This window comes from Vipera ursinii, assembly GCF_947247035.1.
Source record: "Vipera ursinii genome assembly, chromosome: 7".
NCBI lineage: Eukaryota > Metazoa > Chordata > Lepidosauria > Squamata > Viperidae > Vipera > Vipera ursinii.
Window position 1 is genome coordinate 69,815,162 of NC_139521.1, and position 11,055 is coordinate 69,826,216.

Below are 11,055 nucleotides of genomic sequence, written 5' to 3' on the forward strand. Positions count from 1 at the left end.
GGTTCTTGGAGTCATTTTGCTCAGTCCCACACCCCCACCGGTGTGCTAAAATGGGGAGCTACATGCCATTCTCCAAAAATTGCTAACTGCACATCCCAACCAGGACTGGGTGCAATATACAAACATTCCAGCTGAGCAGGATGAGATCCAATCACAGCTTGAAAAGGGAGACCACCAGGAAATCACATCCCAGAAGAAACTGTACCAAATCATTAGTAGACTGTTGCAGGGGGGGGGGAAAAAAGAGAGACTCATAGACTTTCCAGATAGAGTCAAAGGAGAGACACACACACAGAGAGACACACAGAGAGACAGGAGACAGAAAGATACACACAGAAAGACAGTCAGAAAGACAGTCAGAGAGAAAGACACAGAGAAAGACAGAGAAACAGAGAGAGAGAGAGAGAGAGAGGGAGGGAGGGAGGGAGGGAGGGAGGGAGAGAGAGAGAGAGAGAGAGAGAGAGAGAGAGAGAGAGAGAGAGAGAGAGAGAGAGAGAGAGAGAGAGAGAGAGAGAGAGAGAGAGAGAGAGAACGAGGAAGTGAGATCCATGCACTCAGTTGGCAGCTGTCCAGGGCCAGTTGGAGACCGGCAGTGCCCTCTGGTTAATTAAGAGAAAGTAAAAGGAAAGGAAGGAAAGAAGGAAGGAAAGAGAGAGAGAAGAAGAAGAAGAAGAAGAAGAAGAAGAAGAAGAAGAAGAAGAAGAAGAAGAAGAAGGAGGAGGAGGAGGAGGAGGAGGAGGAGGAGGAGGAGGAGGAGGAGAAGAAGAAGAAGAAGAAGAAGAAGAAGAAGAAGAAGAAGAAGAAGAAGAAGAAGAAGAAGAAGAAGAAGAAGAAGAAGAAGAAGAAGAAGAAGAAGAAGAAGAAGAAGAAGAAAGACAGAGGGGGAGAAAAGAAAAGAGACACAGAAAAGAAAGAATTTCGGCGCGTTTCCTCCTCCCTCTTCGTAGGGGGCTGCTAAATATCCAGGAAAGTCGGCTCTCCGCGGAGCGGCGGCGCGCAACAGAGGACGCGCAAGCGGCACCCGGCGCGCCCGAGAGAAGCGCTGCAAAGAAGATGCCCGCGCCTTCGAGTTTGTCCGCCCACAACCCGCGTCTCCACCTTGGCCAGATTCCTACCCCACCCCACCCCCGGTCTGGCTCCCCCCTCGGATCTCCCAAGGCCACCTGAGACGGAGCGCAAAGGGCGAGTTGGGAAGGTCGGAGGAAGCAGGGAAGGGGGGGGACGCTTGCAAGAAGGGCTGGGCGGGAAGGAGAGCGACCCCCGGTCCGGCTCCCCGGCTCTTGCAGGAGGTTCCCCCCCCCCAGCTGGCCAGGTTTCGGGGCCAGGAGAGAGAGATCGAGCGGCGGAGACTTACCCGAAGCAACAGCCCGAACTCTGAACTTGCGAAGGAGAAGAGTACCGACGCCGGCGGGGCGCTGGAGAGAAGTAGTGCCGCCGCGCTCCCGCCCTCCGCTGGCTCCACCTGTCCAGAGGTGCGGAGGAGGAGGAGGAGGAGGAAGAGGAGGAGGAGGAAAGCGGAGCCGGACCAGCCTGACCAGCGGGATGTCACCTCTCCCGATAGGGGGCGCCCTTCTGGCTTTGCTCTCCCGTGTCTGCTGGAAGGAGGGTTTTGGAGGACCACCAACCGGGTTGCATCCTCTTTTAGAAGCAAGACTGGGGTTTTAACAGAATAACGGAGTCGGAAGGGACCTTGGAGGCCATCTAGTCCAACGCCCCCCCCCCGCCCCTACTCAAGCAGGAAACCCCCATACTGCAGGCCCAGATGGGGTGCTGGGGATAGTGGTCAGGAATTGTGCTGATCAATTAGCAGGGGTCCTGACAAGGATTTTTAACATCTCCTTGCAAACGGCATGTGTACCATCGTGCTTGAAAGCAGCTACCATTGTCCCAGTCCCCAAGAAAACTGCAGTTGAGTGCCTGAATGACTACAGACCTATTGCATTAACGTCTGTAGTCATGAAATGCTTCGAAAGATTGGTTCTCCAACATCTTAGGACATGCCTCCCACTGGACTTTGATAAACATCAATTTGCCTACAGGGGAAATAGGCCGACAGACGATGCCATAGCTACTGCTTTACACTCTGTAGCAAGTCATCTCGAGAAGCCTGGAAGTTACGTCAAGATGCTTTTTGTTGACTACAGCTCGGCTTTCAACACCATTTTGCCAAGCATTCTCATTGAGAAGCTGACTGACTTGAAATTCTTCCCCGCCATCTGCGATTGGATTCAAGACTTTCTTAGGGATCGGTTACAAACAGTGAGGGTCGGCTCTGCTTTGTCCACCCCCCTGAAGCTTTGCACCGGCACGCCACAGGGCTGTGTGCTTAGCCCCTACCCGTACTCTTTATACACTTATGATTGTGTATCATGTGACCCATCCACTGAGATAATCAAGTTCGCAGATGATGCAACTGTGGTGGGTCTTATTACAGGTGGGGATGAGACAGCATATAGGGCGGAGGTACAAAAACTATCCATATGGTGTAGTAACAACAACTTGCACCTAAACATCGGCAAGACGAAAGAGATGGTGTTAGACTTCCGGAGAAAAAAGGAGGAACCTGCCCCACTTTACATCGGGGAGGACTGTGTGGAGAGAGTTTCCTCCTTTAAATTTCTGGGAGTCTACCTCTGTGAAGATCTGACCTGGAAAGTTAACACAACCCAGGTGGCTAGAAAGGCCCAACAGAGGCTTCACTTTCTTAGGGTCTTGCGGAAGAACAGGGTAGAACAACAGCTAATGACCCTCTTTTACCGGTCTACTATAGAGAGCGTCCTCTCCTCTCATATGGTATTGTGGTTTGGTACGCTGGTCTGACAGCCGCGGATAGGAAAGTATTACAGAGGGTAGTGAGCACAGCACAAGACATTGTGGGCTGTTCCCTGACACCACTGGATGACATCGCCAGGGCTCCTTGCCTTGGAAGAGTGAGGAAGATTCTCAGGGATGACTCACACCCTGGATGGTATCTCTTTACTCTCCTACCATCCGGTAGGAGATATAGGAGTATAGCCAGCCATACCAACAGGCTGAAAAATAGCTTTTATCCGTGGGCTGTTAGGCTTTTAAATGGGACATAATCTTATGCAGAATTGACTTGGGAGGCCGGTGTGTGGTGTAGTTGGTTCACATAGTGTGGTGGGATGGAGGGTTTGTTGTCACTGTGTGTTGGGGGGAAGAGAGCACGGGGGGAGGCTCAGCTAATCTCAATGTACACATGTTGTACTTTGACAATAAAGGTTTATTATTTATTATTATTATTACCATTTCAGACAAATGGTTGCCCAATCTATTCTTAAAAACCTTCAGTGTTGGAGCACCCACAACTTCTGGAGGCAAGTCAGTTCCGGTGTGTGTGTGTGTGTCTTTGTGAGAAAGGGAAAGGAAAAGGTGTCTTTGTCCCAGGCATGCTGGTTTGAAAGAACTTGGAAGCTAGGTAGGGCTGCGGTTGTTAATGTTTGGATGGGAGACCACAAGGAAGTGCACAAGTTACAGGCTAGTCTGTATACTACAAATTGTAGGATTGATAGCCATCAATTTTGTATTTTCTTTCAAATATCCTATAATTTTCCCAGGAAATTCTTTGAGTTCTGTAAAACTCAAGTGCCTGGAAAAACTAGCAAAACAATTTTTGGTCTTGTAGTTCCTTTACTTTTTTCCCCTCTCTTTAACTTTAAAAAATAAAGTTGCATTTGAGTAAGTGAAAACAACTCTTTGGCGTTTGACAAACCATTCACGTTAACTGTTGCTGCTTCACAGTGACACTAGGGCAGTGTGAATGCAAAATAGGTGCAGAGATCCTTGTCAAGTGGGGTTTTGAGCAAGCAACTGTCTGAGAGAGTTACATGGTCAGGAAATCATGTAGACTGGGGGTCCCCAACCCCCGGTCCATGGACCGGTACCGGGCCACGGCATGCCAGCAACCGGTCCGCGCAAACAAGCCAAGCCCCATCCGCAAGATGCAGGCAGCACACAAAACCACACACCCTCCGGTCTGCAGAAAAACCTTTCTCGGTCCCGGGTTCCCAAAAGGTTGGGGACCTCTGATGTACACATATAGTTTGCACCCTAGAAAAGCTATGTTGATTTGTGGGTCATCAGATCAAACTCAGAAACCAACCATGTAAGAGTCAAGGGGTTTCAGAAAGTCCAGTCCAAGTTGTCCTTGCATTATAGACTCATCAGGTCACCCCTTTGAAAAGGACAGTGGCCCAGAGGCAACTATATGAGGTGCATCAAATAAATGAAGAGGTGAGAGTCTACCTCACATCAATGTGAGGTCTTGACTACTGTAATGAGCTCTACATGGGGCTGCCCTTGCAAAGTATCCCAAGAGCTTCAGTGGGTTCAAGTGCAACGGCCCACGTGGTTTTGCGCAAGTCTATAGATTGGCACACACGTCCCCCTCTCTTGTGCTACTTGCATTGGTTGCCAATTTACTTCCAGGTCCAATTCAAGATGTCATCTTTAAAGCCCTACAGGACTTAGAGCCAGGTTATTTGAAGGACCATCTTGTTCTTAGCCTGCCAGATTCAGGAGGCAAGGTATGTTACAGGTCACCCCCCTTGCTCCCATTAAGGAAAGAACAGCCTTCTCTGTGGTGGCTTTCACCCTATGGAACACCATCCCTGCAGAGGTAAGACTGGGCTCCACCTTGATACTCTTCTGAAAGGCCCAGAGGACGTTTCTGCCAGCAGACCTGGAGATCTGAGGTTGATACGCAGCCCATCAAATGGCTTGTTTGAATGTTGTTACCAGGCCAGATATGGTGTATTGGGTTTTATATTTGGGGTTTACTTCCTGTAAGCTGTTCAGAGTCACTGCGAGTTGGCCTAAAAATGTCCTAAGTAAGCAAGTAAGTTACCCTGTTTACATGTTCTATGCCAGGCGTAGGCAACCTTGGCTCTTTTATGACTCATGGACTTCAACTCCCAGAATTCTTGAGCCACCACGGCTGGCTCAGTAATTCTGGGAGTTGGAAGTCCATGAGTCATAAAAGAGCCAAGGTTGCCTACCCCTGTTCTATACCAAATATTTAAGTGTAGAGTCTTAACGTGATTGTCTTCCATGTATTCCCAAAAGACATGAGACAAGTCTCATACCAACATAGATTCCCTTCTCTTTATCATCATAGTCAATGGGCGGGCAGGCTATCACACATTTCCCTCTCCATCTGGATAAACCACGTTCAAGGTAACTTGAGTCACGGCTTGGGATCGTGTAGAAAGGGAATCCCAAAAGGCAACTGGATTTTGTTGTGTGTTTTTTTTCTTGAAGACGTTTCGCTTCTCATCCGAGAAGTTTCTTCTCAGATGAGAAACGAAACATCTTCAAGGGTTTAAAAAAAAACAACAAAGTCCAGTTGCCTTTTGAAAAGCACCTTTGGGATGACCATGACCTGGATGACTGAGAACCTCCATAGACACGTAGGAAGGAAAAATGATCAGAAGAGGACAAACCCAGTTAGGCTACCACCACCTTTCTCACAAAATGGGGACACCATGCCACGACACCTAGGATCTTCCTAATGTCTCCTGCCCTGTTAGCAAAACCAGCTCCTAACCCAGCCTACCATTCCCACCGCCCTCATTAACAGCATTCAAGCTTGTTACTGACTCCTTCTACATCGGTTCAACATTCGAACTGCTTTTTTGAAAAGAAAAGGAAAAAAAAAGAAATCCTTGCAGACGATTCAGATTGAAGGCATCTTCTGGTAAAAAGTAACCAAAGGTGGTTTATTTAGCAAAGACCAGAACAGAAAAGGCATCATGGAAATAACAAGTAGACCGATGCTCTGAAATACAGAACATTTTGAGGTTTGAAGAAACGGAGTTGACAGCACCAGATGAAGTCACTTCTGAGGGCATCAGAAGACCTTTCTGGAAGGACAAGTGTGCCGTGACAAACAAGAGGACAATTAAGTCTATCCAAGAGAAGGCAGATCTGCTCGCCTGCCATGTCAGCAGTAACATTTATAATAGAAACAGATGTGTCAAGGCAAGCATAAGAGACAGCATCCCGTGCCGTGCTGTTACAACACTGTCCTATTTATTTTTTTACAAATACCTACATATGTGACACTGATGTTGTACCTTTCAGGGTAGGCTCAACATTTCCCAATGACCAGGTAAAACCTCATTTATGAAGCGCGTTGGCCTTTGGGGGGAACATTTTGGCACAAATAATGGTCAGCAATGCCTGCGTACGTTGTATTTCCATCCTGTAATATTTACCACGGGAGACTGCAGTGCCATCTCCTAACCTCAGAAAACTTCCGCGGAGAGAACGTGACTTGTTCAGGATCATCCATGAGTTTGGCGGAGAAGCAAGGTCTCCGCAAAGCTGGTCTCCCACCAGGGTTTGGATTGTCTAGAGCCAAATCTAGGCATTTCATGTGGGCACCAGGGCTTTTGATACCCACCCACTAAGCTCTGCCATCTGAAGGGGTTATCCTCATATAGCGCGTCTTTGGTTCCCTGAGCTGCACAACAGCACTCTGTACAAACACAAACCAGTGTCAATTTTCATATTCTGTAGGAAACACTGGTTTGTGATCCATTATCCCAGATCTTCCCTTCCCTGCCACAAGAAAACTGGGGGCTCTCTCTGAAGATTCCCCCAAGTTCCAATTGTTTTCCGATTCATTTTTTTGTGGAAGGCCCACGCCACAGCTAATTAATTCTCACCTACAACCACACCACAGCCACATCCCTCTGTGGGTGCTCTCTTACAGCAAAGTCTGTGAAAATGAAGAAGGATGCCTCTTCAATTTAAGCTGGGTATGACCCACAAAAACCTCTGAACTGGAGGAACATCCTACATAAAGAGGTGGGCAACTAATTTTTCTAACATGTGAGAAACTGGAGCAGTTCTTCGCAAACCAATAGGATCGTGAAGGTGCACAGGCATGCTTGCACGCACATATGTAGATTGGGGAAAAAAAATAGCAGTTGCCTTCAAAACGAAAGCAATTCGTGTGAACCAGACAGAGACAGCCATAGGTCTGGATGTGGCCTGGCAGCCATAAAATGCCCAGGTCTCTTCTACTACCGTATTTTCCCAAAACTAAGACCTAACCGGGAAATAAGCCCTAGCATGATTTTTCAGGACGCTCCTAATATAAGCCGCACTCCAAAAATAAGCCCCAGTTAAGATCGTCAGCCAGACGGATGCATTTAGTACCGTATTTCTCTGAATATACGCCCCACTCCAAAAATAAGCCCCGATGGGTCTTTTGGACCAAAATTTAATATAAGGCCCGGTTTTATTTTTGGGGAAACAGGGGGTAGTAGAGACTCCAGTTGTCTGATTTAGCACTCAGCGGCTGTAGGGAAGAAATTCCAGCTTCTACTTAATTACCAGCACTTTTTGTGGCCGTGCAGGCAGTCCTCAACTTACAACAGTCATTTCAAAGTTACACCACTGCTGAAAAAAGTGACATGGTTGCTTTTTTTCACACTTAACAACCGTTGTGGCACACACACACACACACACCATGGTCATGTGATCAAAATTCGGACACTTGGCAACTGACTCATATTTATGACGGTTGCAGTGTCTCCGGGTCATGTGATTCCCCTTTTGTGACCTTCTAAGAAGTGAAGTCAATGGGGAAGCCGGATTCACTTAACAACCGTGTTACTAGCTTAACAACGGCAGTGATTCACTGAACAACTGAAGCAAGAAAGGTCATAAAAGGGGAAAAATTCACTTAACAAATGACTCATTGAACAAAAGAAAGCTGGCTGCAGTAATTCTGGGAGTTGAAGTCCACAAGTCTTAAAGCGGCCATGTTTGAGGACCCCTGCTTTAGGAAGGTTTCCTCTTATGACACAATGCAGGGGTCTTCAAACATGGCCCTTTTATGACTTGTGGACTTCAACTCCCAGAATTCCTGGGCCAGCCATGGTCTATGACAGGGGTCTTGGCCCTTTTATGACTTGTGGACTTCAACTCCCAGAATTCCTCAGCCAGACACGCTGGCTGAGGAATTCTGGGAGTTGAAGTCCACAAGTCATAAAAGGGCCAAGTTTGAAGACCCCTGACACAATGGCTTGTTATGTCAACATAGGACCAGGAAGAGTTTTAATAGGATTCTCTCCCACATGGTGTCCTGCCTTAATAAACATGAATCCAAGCAGCATGGGGCAATTTAGAGCCACCACTGGTGTCACGTGTGAGAAAGCAAGTCAAATAAACCTTATCTTGTTTTGATGTACATGCTGAGTTGGCTGTTTTCCATCCAATTATTGCAAAGTTCCTGCTGCCTTCTCCCATTTGGTACTTACTAAATTCAAATTTCACTGTTTAGCATTCCAGTAAACAGAATGGAAGGCAAATTCTAGCACTTTGAGAAAACATTAAATTAGAGGGAAAACCAGTTTATTGCGCGTGATCAGGTTGCTTTTGACACGTGGAACCAGGTTTACAAGTATCTCCGCATGCCTTCAAAATTAAGATTCATTTTAGCCTGAACGAGCTTTGGTAAGTAATTTGGATAATGTGACTTTGAGATTTAGGAGCTTTTGAATTATTCAAACATTTACCTAATTGGTATGATGTACCAAAATTTGGGAGGGCGTACAATATGTAAAATGATTGGACCAACTGGCTTAAGTCCAGTGTCCAACCTTTGCAGCTTGGGAGACCTGTGGACTTCAATTCCCAGAATTCCTGGGCCAGCCATGGTCTAAGACAGGGGTCTTCAAACTTGGCCCTTTTATGACTTGTCGACTTCAACTCCCAGAATTCCTCAGCCAGCGTGCCTTGGAGTTGAAGGGCCAAGTTTGAAGACCCCTGGTCTACGAAATCTACTGAATTAGATTTCTAGGTAGAAAGTGAGTTATTTGCTGTTCTATACCGCACTAGGTTTCTGGATTAAATTATGCTGATATACAGAAGGAGTCCTAGACAGTATTATAAACAAAGTTTAGCAACAATTATGGCACAGGTGATTTTTCAGTTCCAGAGTACTGGCTGTTTTATAAAGGAATATTTTTAAAAACCCACATTTAGGACAAAAATGGGATTTGTTATAGCAGACGTTTCAAAATAAGGTGGAACAACAATGAATAATGTGAGAAAAATAATGCTCTCTTATTTCTTTCAGCCATTTTTTTGCAATTCATCCAACACTTTCATCAGAAGTTAGGGTGCCTCTTTAGAGATTTAAGAACTGATCTACAAAAAGTTTCTTACCACCAACGAATTTCTCTTTATCAACTATTCCTGCTCAACAAACGGGAAAGAGTGGGCTGTTTGTCAGCTGGAGGTAGGAAGCTAAAGTGAACATTACAAAAACTTCTTCAAGAAATCTTACTGAAGAAGTATCAACGGCATGGGAAATTTCACCCAATTAATTTTTGTCCAGTTTGTAAGAAACACACATGCTCTGCTGCTCCTTTGCATATGACCTTATATCAGAACTTCCTAAGCTTTAGGGAACTTAGGAGATCTCAAGTGATCTACTTGGAAAAGTTTGGGGCGCTCAGCTGCTCTACAGGCAACTGGGTGTCCATGCAAAGATGTCTTCTGTAGGAACCAGATCATCTATGACTAGCAATGCATAAGCATCGCTCAGTATTCGGGGATAATGCAGGAAGTCCTTGATTTACCCCAATTCGTTTAGGGACTATTCAAGATTACAAAGGGGAAAAAGGGGACTTAGCACCATTTTTCACACTTAAGACCGTTACAGCATCCCCACGGTCACGTGATCTACATTCGGATGCCTGACCACCGACTCACATTTATGACGGTGGCAGTGCCCCGGGGGTGTGTGTGTGTCACGCGATCCCCTTTTGCGACCTTCTGACAAGCAAAGTCAATGGGGAAGCCAGATTCACTTAACAACCGCGTTACCGATTGAATGACCGCAGCGATTCCCTTTACAAATCTGGGGAGAAAAGTCGTAAAATGGGGCAAATCTCACTTAACCAATTTCTCACTTAACAACCTAAATGTTGGGCTCCATTGCGCCCGTAAGTTGAGGACTACCTGCCATCACAGTTCTTTTTTTTTCTTTTTTCTTTTTTTTTGAGCTGCCATTGCTATCATCCAACAGTAAACCAAGCCAGTATCCAATAGTAATATCGATTGCGCTAATGATGTTACTTAAGTAGGGATGTTAGTGAAATATCTCCAGGAACACCAAGAACCCATTTTTGGTATTATCTCAACAGCTGTTTCTGTGGGTTCACCGAAACTACATGAGTCTGACAGAGACCCTTGTTGTCCTCAAGGCATTTGTGTTTCAAAGGGAAGCCATTTCTTCATCCCTCCATCCAGTGGTGGGAGACACTGGCAGGAAAGTCTTCCAACAGAAGAAAATTAATACAAACGGTCTTAACAATGGCATCATTATTGGGAAGCGCCAATCCTTCCATCAGTCAACTGAACTGGGCATCTAGGTGTCCCCTACATAATTTCCGTATTGTGCTTCTTCTACCTCCGAAGTAGACTCACGCAAGGCGTCCTCGTTTCTGATTCAACCAGTTCTGCAACCAGAATTCAACAGCCCAAACAGCTGAAGAGGTCTGGGAACCGTAGCAAGATTGTGGGGGGGGTGGGGGGGGAGCTGGCACGGCCCTCCAAGGTGACTCACGAGACGAGTTTCGGTCCTTCCTCTCCTCGGGTGGTTTTGCTTTCATTGAGGTAGCTCCTTTGTAGAGTGGAAGCATGCAACGATACCTTGCTTGATCATTGCTTAAGCCAGGGGCCTCCAAGCCGGCCAACTTGATAAGACTTCAGCTCCTAGAATTCCTCAGCCAGCCACCAATTTCGCCAAGTTTTTGAGGCTTCTGGCTTAAGCAAACAAAACGCCAAGATTTTCTTCTTCCCTTTTCCCCGCAAGACGACTATAAAAATACCGGAGTGGAAGTGGGGGGGGGGAGGATTTTTTTTAGAAAAAAAAAATTTATAGGAGGTTTCTCCTCTGCCCCCTCTTTTTTTTTTACAATTTATATATATATATATATATATATATATATATATATATATATATATATATATATATATATATATATATATATATATAAAGACATTTCTTCCCCC

At 46.1% G+C, this 11,055-nt stretch overlaps 1 protein-coding gene across 1 annotated transcript in view; it reads right to left on the reverse strand.

Annotated features, from left to right (window-relative positions):
- The window catches only part of ANXA3 (annexin A3), a 35,966-nt gene extending 34,540 nt beyond the window's left edge, over window positions 1–1,426 (reverse strand). The window contains exon 1 of the mRNA XM_083367196.1: window positions 1,355–1,426. The gene's annotated coding sequence lies outside the window, so the exon portion shown is untranslated. The remainder of the gene's footprint in view (window positions 1–1,354) is intronic.
- Between the last annotated feature and the right edge of the window lie 9,629 nt (window positions 1,427–11,055).